Source organism: Corapipo altera, unplaced genomic scaffold, assembly GCF_003945725.1.
Source record: "Corapipo altera isolate COAL_440 unplaced genomic scaffold, ASM394572v1 49, whole genome shotgun sequence".
NCBI classification, from domain to species: domain Eukaryota; kingdom Metazoa; phylum Chordata; class Aves; order Passeriformes; family Pipridae; genus Corapipo; species Corapipo altera.
In genome coordinates, this window is record NW_020884879.1 from 20,363,294 (window position 1) to 20,372,682 (window position 9,389).

A 9,389-nucleotide genomic window follows, 5' to 3' on the forward strand; every position below is an offset into this window, starting at 1 on the left:
AATACGTAGAAATTTTCTCACGTGGAAAGTTTCATTTTGACATCTTCCAATTCAAACCACTTCCTTTTGGCTTTGTTTCACGTGGAGATGCATACTCAAATGTACTTTTACTGCTTTACAGGCCTTAGGATCTATATCCCACTCAACACTGTCATGGTTCTCCTAGTGCACCATTCCAGCCAGAGATTAGAGTGTGGTGAGGGAAAAAATACCTTGATAAGAACCACCATCCCAAATTTGTTTGCCATGTGTTCCAGAAAGCCATGTTTGAATTAAGATGATTGCATCATTAATCAAATAGTTTGTTCTAGGAAAAAAAAGTTAACTTCTTCATAGTTGCATTTTCCTATAAAACTTCTTTTTGGTACAAGTTTTAAAGCAGCTGTAAAACATGGCATATTTGACAATCATCTTCTTATTTATGGACCTTAGTACAGATTAAGGACAGACTCAGCTCTTCAAAGTTTTGGTTAGGAAAGAAGTATTCAAATATTTACTGAACAGTACTATTATAAAACGGATTAATCTTTACCATAGTTTTCCTAGACAGAAATGTCACTTCCTGCTTGATTTTCCCCTGATGTTGATCTTCCCCTCCAGTAACTGAGTACTGTCAGCAGCACAAGCAGAAGAGCTCCATTGTGAAAGAAGAAAATCAGCACAGCCACAAATTGTCAGCTCAGAACAAAACTAACGTCTCAGAAGAAGGGCTGAGGTTGAAGAACACCATTCAAAAGTTGCGAGAAGCCAGATTAGTTTGAAATAGACCAAATGGCAAGGAAGTCTTACCAGAAGTCTTCAATAATGCAGCTTGCACAATACAAAACCTGTATTTTCATCTTCTGTCACAAGTCATTAGAGATACCACTTTCTGTTCAGAGAACCTCACTGCTGACTGTACCTCAGTTGGAGACATGGCTTTTCTAGTTTGTCTTGTCTTTGCCTGTGCCTTAAGACCACTGCACTGAATTTCCCAGTGACACCTGCAGTTAAGATGTCTACAATCAGAATTCAGTAGTTGTTCCTGTCTGTCTATCTGAAGAGCTATGGTAACCAAGTGTTTCATCTGGTGTCCATGTACATCCTTCTCCCCTACAACCTTTGTATCTTGTGCTCTGACACTGTGTTTGAAGTCAGCAGGTGAACAATACACACCGCAGAGTCTCCTTTCTGAATTGTGGGATTGCTGTTGCCAGCACCCTCTCCCCTTCCCCAGATGAAACCTGGAGTAATGGGGAGGAGTCACAGCCTCATACTCTGTCCAGCTTCCACTTTGGATAATTACACTCTGCTTGTCTGTATTGCCTTTGCAGATTTAACTAGGCACAGTGCACAATTCACTTCCCACTGGAGCCTGCCATGCAGTGTGTTGGGTGGTTAATATATAGTTCAGCAAGAAGGTGGTAGATAGCCTTTGTGTATCATCTGCTGAAATGCAGGCTGTGGGCATCTGAGAGAAAAGAGTGTCTGAGCAGACTGAGCACAGCCTTGAGTCTTCAGGTTATGAAAAAAGAAAAGTCCTCACATCTGCTTCTGAAACCTGATTCCTGATGAAACACGCACCACACAGACTCAAGATCACACCTTAAGATCAGAAGACAAAACATCAAAACTGAAGACAGACCCCAGAAGCTAATGGTTCACTTCTCCCCCTTATGATGGGGGACACCTTGCTCAGGGAATTGTAGTCCACTTACCCTGCGAGACCAGGCCACTAAGGGATTTCCCCGCACTCTGCAACTCTGGGCTTCTGGCAGCAAGGAGCTGCCTAGGAATTTCTGACACCCCAGGAAATCCAAGCTGCCAGAACGGCCTGTGAGAGCCCTTCTGCTTTGTACTGCTAACACAGGAGAGGCTGAGCAGAGAGCTCCAGAGCCCATGTGTCATGGGAGCAACAGTTAGAATATCTGTCTCCCCTCTGTGTCAGGCACATCACCATATCAGACAGAATACATTCACACACATATTTCATCAGTGCTCTACATATTCTGGCTCCAGCCCCACAGCCCATCCACAACTTCTTGTTCATGCTGTGAACTAGCAGACACACCATACCTCTTACCAGCCTAACTGAGGTAACTGCTACCACTATTTTTTTCAGTAGCAATGCCTGCAAAACATTATTTTTCTCTTAAATCCCAGGAAATCATAACACCACTACCCAGCAAAAATAAACCAACAGAGTCTCTTTCCTTCTTTCTTCCCTTTTTTCATCAGTTAATCATAAGAAACTTGAATCACTAAGGAAGACAACCTACTCCCCTACCAAACTTGAAGTCTTTGAAGTCTCTAAGCTGGGGCATCCAGCCCTGTGAGTCAATTCATGTCAGCTGTGCCCATCCACACTCCCCAGGAGGGCAGCTGCCCTTTGCAAGTCTTCAAGAGCCTCCACGGTCTGTGATACACCCTCTGCACGTAACACTCTCCAACACTTGGTAGCCATTTGTTGACTTGCTGATGCTAATGCTCTGTGAACCCTTATCAGATGTATTTATTACCACAGTTGTTAATGTTTTGGGAAAGCACAGGCTGGCTTGAGTTCAAAGGAGAACCACAAGAATGGAAAATAAGCCCCGAAGGTGCTTATTTCAGGAGTCTGACTAATGCATCTTTCTAAAGAGAAGGTTGAAAAAGGCAACGTGGTGAGTGGGTGTTGATACTCACAGCTGCAAAAGGTGTTTTAGCACAGGCTTTTCAGTTCTGCAGAGCAAGATCTAGTTCTTGCTCTCGATGGTAGAACCAACAATATATCAAGTGAGGTGTATTTCTGAGAGGGAAATGTAATCAATCACTGGGAGGTGGGGGGATGGGGTGTGTGTGACTAATTGTAATGGATCATCAGGGAGCACAGAGGGGCATCAATTAACCCACCGTTGTTTGAGATTTTAAAAAGAGAGAAAGAGGGCTAAGATGCATCATCTGAGACATGACAGTATGTTGAGGAGAGTAGTGCATATCAAGGATGTGAGGTAGCAACATTCTGAGGTCTCTTTTCTAACTCACTAACATATGCAAATCCTTTGTGTGTTTTCAGTGTAGTCTGTGAGCGTGGCAGTGTAAAGATGTTCAAGGTCATGTTGTGATCTAAGAATACAAGAAAATGAGGTGCTACATCTTACTACTGGATTTATTTGAATGCAGAGCAGCATAAGAAACAACTGTGGCCCTGTTTAATTCCAGAGAGACAGTGCTGCATGTGCAAAAGCTTACAGCAAAAAATCTAAATGCATTTTGTCACTCTCATCTTTGCAGATGCTTTGTTCTATGCTTATTAGCACAAAACTCATGCAAACGAAAACAAAATGAAATCACTTGCTGCTCTTTTAAAATTTCAAGTGGCTCTCCTCTTTACAAGGAAGGGGATAGCGAGGACAGCATAGGGTGGTGATGGATGGGAGTTTGTAATTGTGGATGTGGAAGTCAAGGAATGACACAGAATAAATCTAGAAAGGGAACTGATATTCTGAAGGATATGAATAGCAGATGCTCTTTATAGCCAAGGAGAACAAAAGCTTGATTTTTCTGGATGATGTGTTGCTTCATGGAAGATTTGGGTAGGCCAGGATAAGAGTTACGGTTTATGTGATCTCCTAACTCCTTTCAGTGGATCATTTTTCCTGAACTCACTGTAGCTGTTTGACAGGAATTCAGCCTGTGTGAACAAGGCAAAGAAGAAACTTTCCATCATATTCTATGTTCCTTTTAAAATCAAGAAGTTTAATTAACAATATTCACACTGCTTAAACATTTTGTGGACTTTGGTATTTTTTGACACTCCTTATAGCATTCATAAATTTGGGATACATACATGCAGTTGACTACTTCAGACCATCCAGACTATTCTTTCAGTGTTTCCTTTGCAGAAGAATGCAGATGAGACTTTCTTACCATCCAAGACCAGAATGTTTCATACACTCTGAAGGACTGAGCACAGCTAAGACAGTATGACCCAAAATCAGTGAGAAGGAGAAAAAATGGCACACAGGGCTTCACTTGGTCTTGCCTGGTGTCAGCCCTGTGAGAGAGTGGCTGCCCCTGAGTGGGGAGCTGCCCTCTCTCTGCAGAGGGATGGGGCCAGGCTGGGCTGGGCAGCTCTGCTTTGCCTCCTGCTTCCCAGCAGAGAAGGAAGCACCAGCTTGTTTTCTGGAGAAGGAGCATATTCCCTATTGACTTTCCGACTGACTCTGCTCTGTTCCCTGTCATCTCAGGGCTATTCTTCCTGCCCTCAGGTCTCAGCCTTCTTCAGTAATGCTTCAGCCTTGCCAGCCCTGATGTCAAGCTTGGTTTGGAGGGACAGAAGCAGCTGTGGTCCCAGGAGAAGGTGGTACAAAGGAGGGGAGGGAGTGAGCAGCAGGAGAAGGTGGTTTTTTTTCAGAAGTTGAAGAGAAAGAATCAAAGGTCTGCCAGTGATAGGTTGATCTCTTCTTTATTGAACTCAGCCTTGCCACGAAGAGTGTGATAGGCGTCCCTCTCTGCAGATTGTGTTCTTTTATTGTATACAATTATAACTTTTAAGTTGTGCAAAAATAAAATGAAGATGATAGAAGGAACTTTCCACTTGTAAAATTTTTACTGAGAGCTGAATCAACCCTAACTGAGGTAGGCAGAAAGGATTTAGAGAAGGACACACAACTCTGCCTGGACTTGAGAGACTTAAACTGGAGACACAATGGGAAATGAAGCTGAAATAAATCTATGTTTTTACATACATACGCAGCAGTCACAGAGTCAGTCATATGGCAAGAAAGCATGTATTGCAGTGGATCAAAGAGGAAGAGCCTAGCATGAGATTAAAGGAGGATAATTGCAAGCAACCAGAAAGTTTTATAATAGAGGTGATAATAATATACAGCAGAGGAAGGAAACTGCAAGGAACAGAAATGAGGATAAAATGCAAATAAGAGATCCTTTGATCCTTCTGGCTTTCTCCCTATATAACAGAATTATTTTATCACCCACTTACTTCATTTCCCTTCCACTTTCATCTTGCTTTCCTCTGATAGCTTTCTAGTTCCCCTGCCCCGACACTACACCCAGTCTGCCTCCCTCCACATGTCTTGTAGTAGTGCAGTGCAGGATACATCTTTATCAAGTGCCTGTTCTAAATATGAAACATCTTCAGTGAGGGATTGTACTTCTCATTTTGCTGCTGACTCTGGGAAGCAGCAAATCACCTCAGAAAATCACCTCATGTAGTGAGCCACATGGTCTAAGTTCAGTTTGAAATGCCAAAACTCTTCACCAATATTCTGGGAGAAAACACAAACATTTAAAGAAAAGAGAACCCAAGAAAGAAGTGGCCTGGGAGTGGGATTTTGCAGATATTTTTGGAAATTTCTGGTTTTTACACAGCTGTGGAAGTAAACATTTCCCTTCCTCCTTCCGTCCCTTATTCCGTATCCTGTTTGGTTTCATAGGTCAAGAGGTCTGTGACCAGAAGGAAGGAACCAGCCCTTTCTATGTCCTCCTAAAGAGGACATTATTTGAGTCTCTAAAGAGAAACCTCTGCACTACAGCCCTGCAAAAAGCCTAGTCAGCCCTGGCTAAAAACTTAGGCTAAACTTGGTTACGTGAGTCACCACTTTGCTAACTTCATACCTCAGACATGACGGGAAATAACAGTGGTGATACTAATATGCACCAGACCAGGGAACCTGCAAACTACGGAAAAGAGGGGAGAAATAAGGAGAACCAAAATAATGAGACAGTTTCTGCTCCAAGATGGATAGAAGGTGTGTTGATGGCCAAAAAAAGACTTAAAAGTGTATCTGGCAGTGATTGCTGAGGGTGGCTTGCTCTCTGCTCACTGTGAGGGGGTGAGACTTTAAAGCACAAGATCTGCAGCTATAAAGGCTCATGTTTGTGTTTAAGTAGCAGTTCCAGCTGTGTGGGAAGATGAAGGCATCCTTATTGTGCTCTCATTTTGGAGGGTACACTTGGAAGGCCTGCTTTATACATAGTGCTTTTTCTGCCAGTGCTAAAAGAGCAAGGCTGCAGGAACAAAATTGGTCCCTCTTCTGAGGTAGGACTTAGAGCACCCTTTTTGTTGAATGCTTGTATGGGCACTGTTAGTGAGAGTCTTGTGGCTTTGAGGGTAGGGGATGCCCTGCACTGGCTGGAGAGTGGGTGAGGTGTATCCTGGGGACTGGGAAGCAGGTCTAGTGGGACAGATATAGATGCACCAAAGTGAAAAGGTGCAACTAGATTTTAGAGCGGGCTAAGAATGTGATTTATCCTGTCCTCCTTGTCAAAGCTGTCAGGTTTTGACAGTTCACTCCGGGTAGAGCTACTGGTGTCTGTTTCCTGTGACCTTCAATGGGCTCACCACTGAGGGATGTTATTAAAAATATTTGGGTTCCCACTTACCAAGTAAGTCATCTTCTGATCATCTGGAGCCTAAATGGAATGGGTGAAGTGATTTGCGTGATATGGACAAGTGCTCAGAGGAGTGAATAAAGGAGATGTACAACATATATACCTCACTGTGACAGCTGTGGTGTTGGTGTGCTTGTGGGAAATGGAGCAACAAGGAAGTTATTGGAGACAAGAGACTTGGACTTTCACAGATTAGTCAAATGCACTCAACCACAAGTAATGAGAGAGGGATGCTCCATGTCTTGCACACACTCAGATAACTCAGCATCGGTGATGGTACAAACACAGCTCTGATCTGCAAGGGTGAATGACAAAATTCCCAGCTAAAGCTGTTGATAAATCTTTGCAAATTTAGATAAATCCTCAAATTTAAGAACTGGTTTTACCTGATCTATTCACCATGTTTAAATGTTGGGTAAGGTGTGGGATTTTGTGTGCTCAAGAGTTAAACACAAAAACTTAAAGGGGTGTGGGGTGTGTGTATTCCTCTGGGACGTGCCCTTTCTGTTCCACGAGTTACCAGCCTACCGGTATTTCTCCAACCTCGCCTGCTTTTGACTCTTGGCTACTATTTTTGGCGACTGCAGATCCCTTGCGTACCACAGGAGGTCAGCACTAGATAAGTTTGTACCTCCAACGAAAAAAATGTTTCTGATCTTGAGAATGCTCAGTTCCCACCTGGTGAGCACTGAGTTGCTTTTGTTAACAGTTGGATGTAATACAATTTTAGGCTGCACATTTTTTAACCTCATCTCCCCTAAAAAGGACTGTTTTCTTTGTAGTTATTTTCCCTTTTTCTGCATGTTGTTATATGTATATGTATAAATGCTGCTTATAGTGTTAAGAAGGAAAGACAAAAAGCCTGCAAAGCCAACAATATAAAAGTATAAAAGTCAGGGAAGGAAGAGTAAGTTTGCGTTTAGCCAATAGCCAAAGGGGAATGTTCACATACTACTGAAAAATGCTGAAATGAATGTTTGGCAGACTAGCAGTGGTTAGAGTCAGACTGAGACACTTGGAGCTATTGCAGATTCTTGGTTAAAAACAATGCTGGTGGTTAATCCAGTCCTTGGTAGTGGTTCCTCCCTTTCTCATAATCCGTAAATTTTGTTTTTACAGCCTGGCAAACAATGAAGTCTTGTCTCGGAGCAAGATGTTTGTACTACAGTCAACACAAGGCAAAGCTGAGAGAGTCAGGATAAATTTGCTTGTCATTTGCCTTGCATTGAAATAAATGTATTTGAAAACTCTTCTCCTTCCTTAGAAATTGTAAAAAAAAACCCTAAAAAACAAAACAACAACAACCAAAAACCTGTATCTGTTCACAGTGGTATCATCTGGGGATAAACCAAGAGAGTATAATTCAGGAAGGTGCAAATTATTTCTCTTTCCTCTTCAAAGCTAAATTTAGAACATAAATCTTAGCATAATGTTTGCTTTTTATTTTGTTAGCCAAAAAGAGAAATGTAGCCTAGTCTTCAAACCAATATGACAATTTTTATAACTGAAATATTTTTCTTGGCATCATAAAAATGAGTGTGTGGGAGAGGGAGGAAAAAAGTTGGCAGTTTAAGCAAATAAACTAGAAAAAAAATGTGTTAAGGGCACCAAAATAATATTATTGTTCTCTAAGTGACATTTTCATTGCTAAAAAGTTGCTTTTGGTGCAGTGGATTTCTACTAGGACCTCACAGCAGAAATAATATTATAATATAATGATTTTGTAAGGCCACATTTGGAGAACAGGACTCAAAGGCAGTACCATAAAACAAGACAATGGCAGCATGCAAAGTACAAAATGCACAGGACATTTCAACATAAATTGTCTTCTTTCAGCTAAGAGTATTTGAAGTCTAAATTTGAATGCAGTGAATTATTTCAGCTAAAAGGAATAAGTTTAGAAGAAGTTACTGATGTAGGCAGAGAAGGAATAATTCTGTCTCAAAATTTTCTATAGGAAGTAAATGAGGATGTGAAATGTTCTAAACCAAGGTAGTCACTTCTTGAAAGTGTTCAGAATGGGCTCAGAAAGAGACAAAACTCATGCAGCAGTGGACAGAGGGGAGTATAGGTATTGAATTTTGGGTTGAAATCCCAACAAAACCCTTTAATGTACAAAACATTGTTTGAATAAAGAGAACTCTAACAGCCCGTCTGGCTTCAGAAACATCAATTACAGCAGAGATTCTTATCTCTTAAAGTGACATTTGATTAGTGGAATTTAATCTGAAATACGAGATTATCTCAGCTGGTTAAAGCATGGTGCTAATAAAGCCAAAGTTGAGGGTTTGATCCCTGGATGGGCCATTCACTGAAGAGTTGGACTTGATGGTCCTTGTGGGTCCCTTCCAACTCAGAATATTCTGTGAACTTCTGCAAGTATGACTAAAAATGCTTTCTTGCTGACTTCAAATCCCTTCCTTTTTATATCGACAGCAATCAGCCATAGGATTCCCTGCTCTAATGATAACAACTCAGACAGCTTTGGGTACCTGCCTGGGAGGAGTGGGGCTGTGAAGACAACCAGCTCCTCCAATAGAAGCTACAAGGTGTGCCGCTCACTCCAGCAGCGCCTGGAATCTGCTGGATCAAATGCACATTCAGGAGGGGATGGTTTGGACAGGTCCAACTATAGCCCCCATGCATGTTGTTGGGCAGCAGGGTAGGGCCTCTTGGCCCGAGCTGTTTTGCCTCTGGCTTAGAGAACAGGTTAGTTTACAGATCTTCACTGGAGACGGATGACCAAGCGTGTGTGTGTGTGGCGAGGAAGTGTTGCTTGAAGGGAGGAAAGTGTGAACAGAAGAAGAGTGGTAAAACCACTCATTAAATTTAATAGCCTTGCTATTTACATTGGAGTTGGCATTGCAGCAGTGGTTAGGAATGCATTAGCCAAAGGAAAATCTATGACCTAACAAAGCTAGAAGGGGAGCTGAGAACTTGGATGGAAATTATACTAGCTTATACTTTTATTTTTTTTTTAAGAAACTACTCCCTGTTTCAGGAATGTCTCTCCA

General features: G+C 42.0%; 1 protein-coding gene across 1 annotated transcript in view; it reads right to left on the minus strand.

The window, feature by feature from the left end:
* Window positions 1–9,389, minus strand: part of ZNF704 (zinc finger protein 704) — a 132,007-nt gene that overhangs the window by 17,761 nt on the left and 104,857 nt on the right. The gene's annotated exons all lie outside the window — the stretch shown is intronic.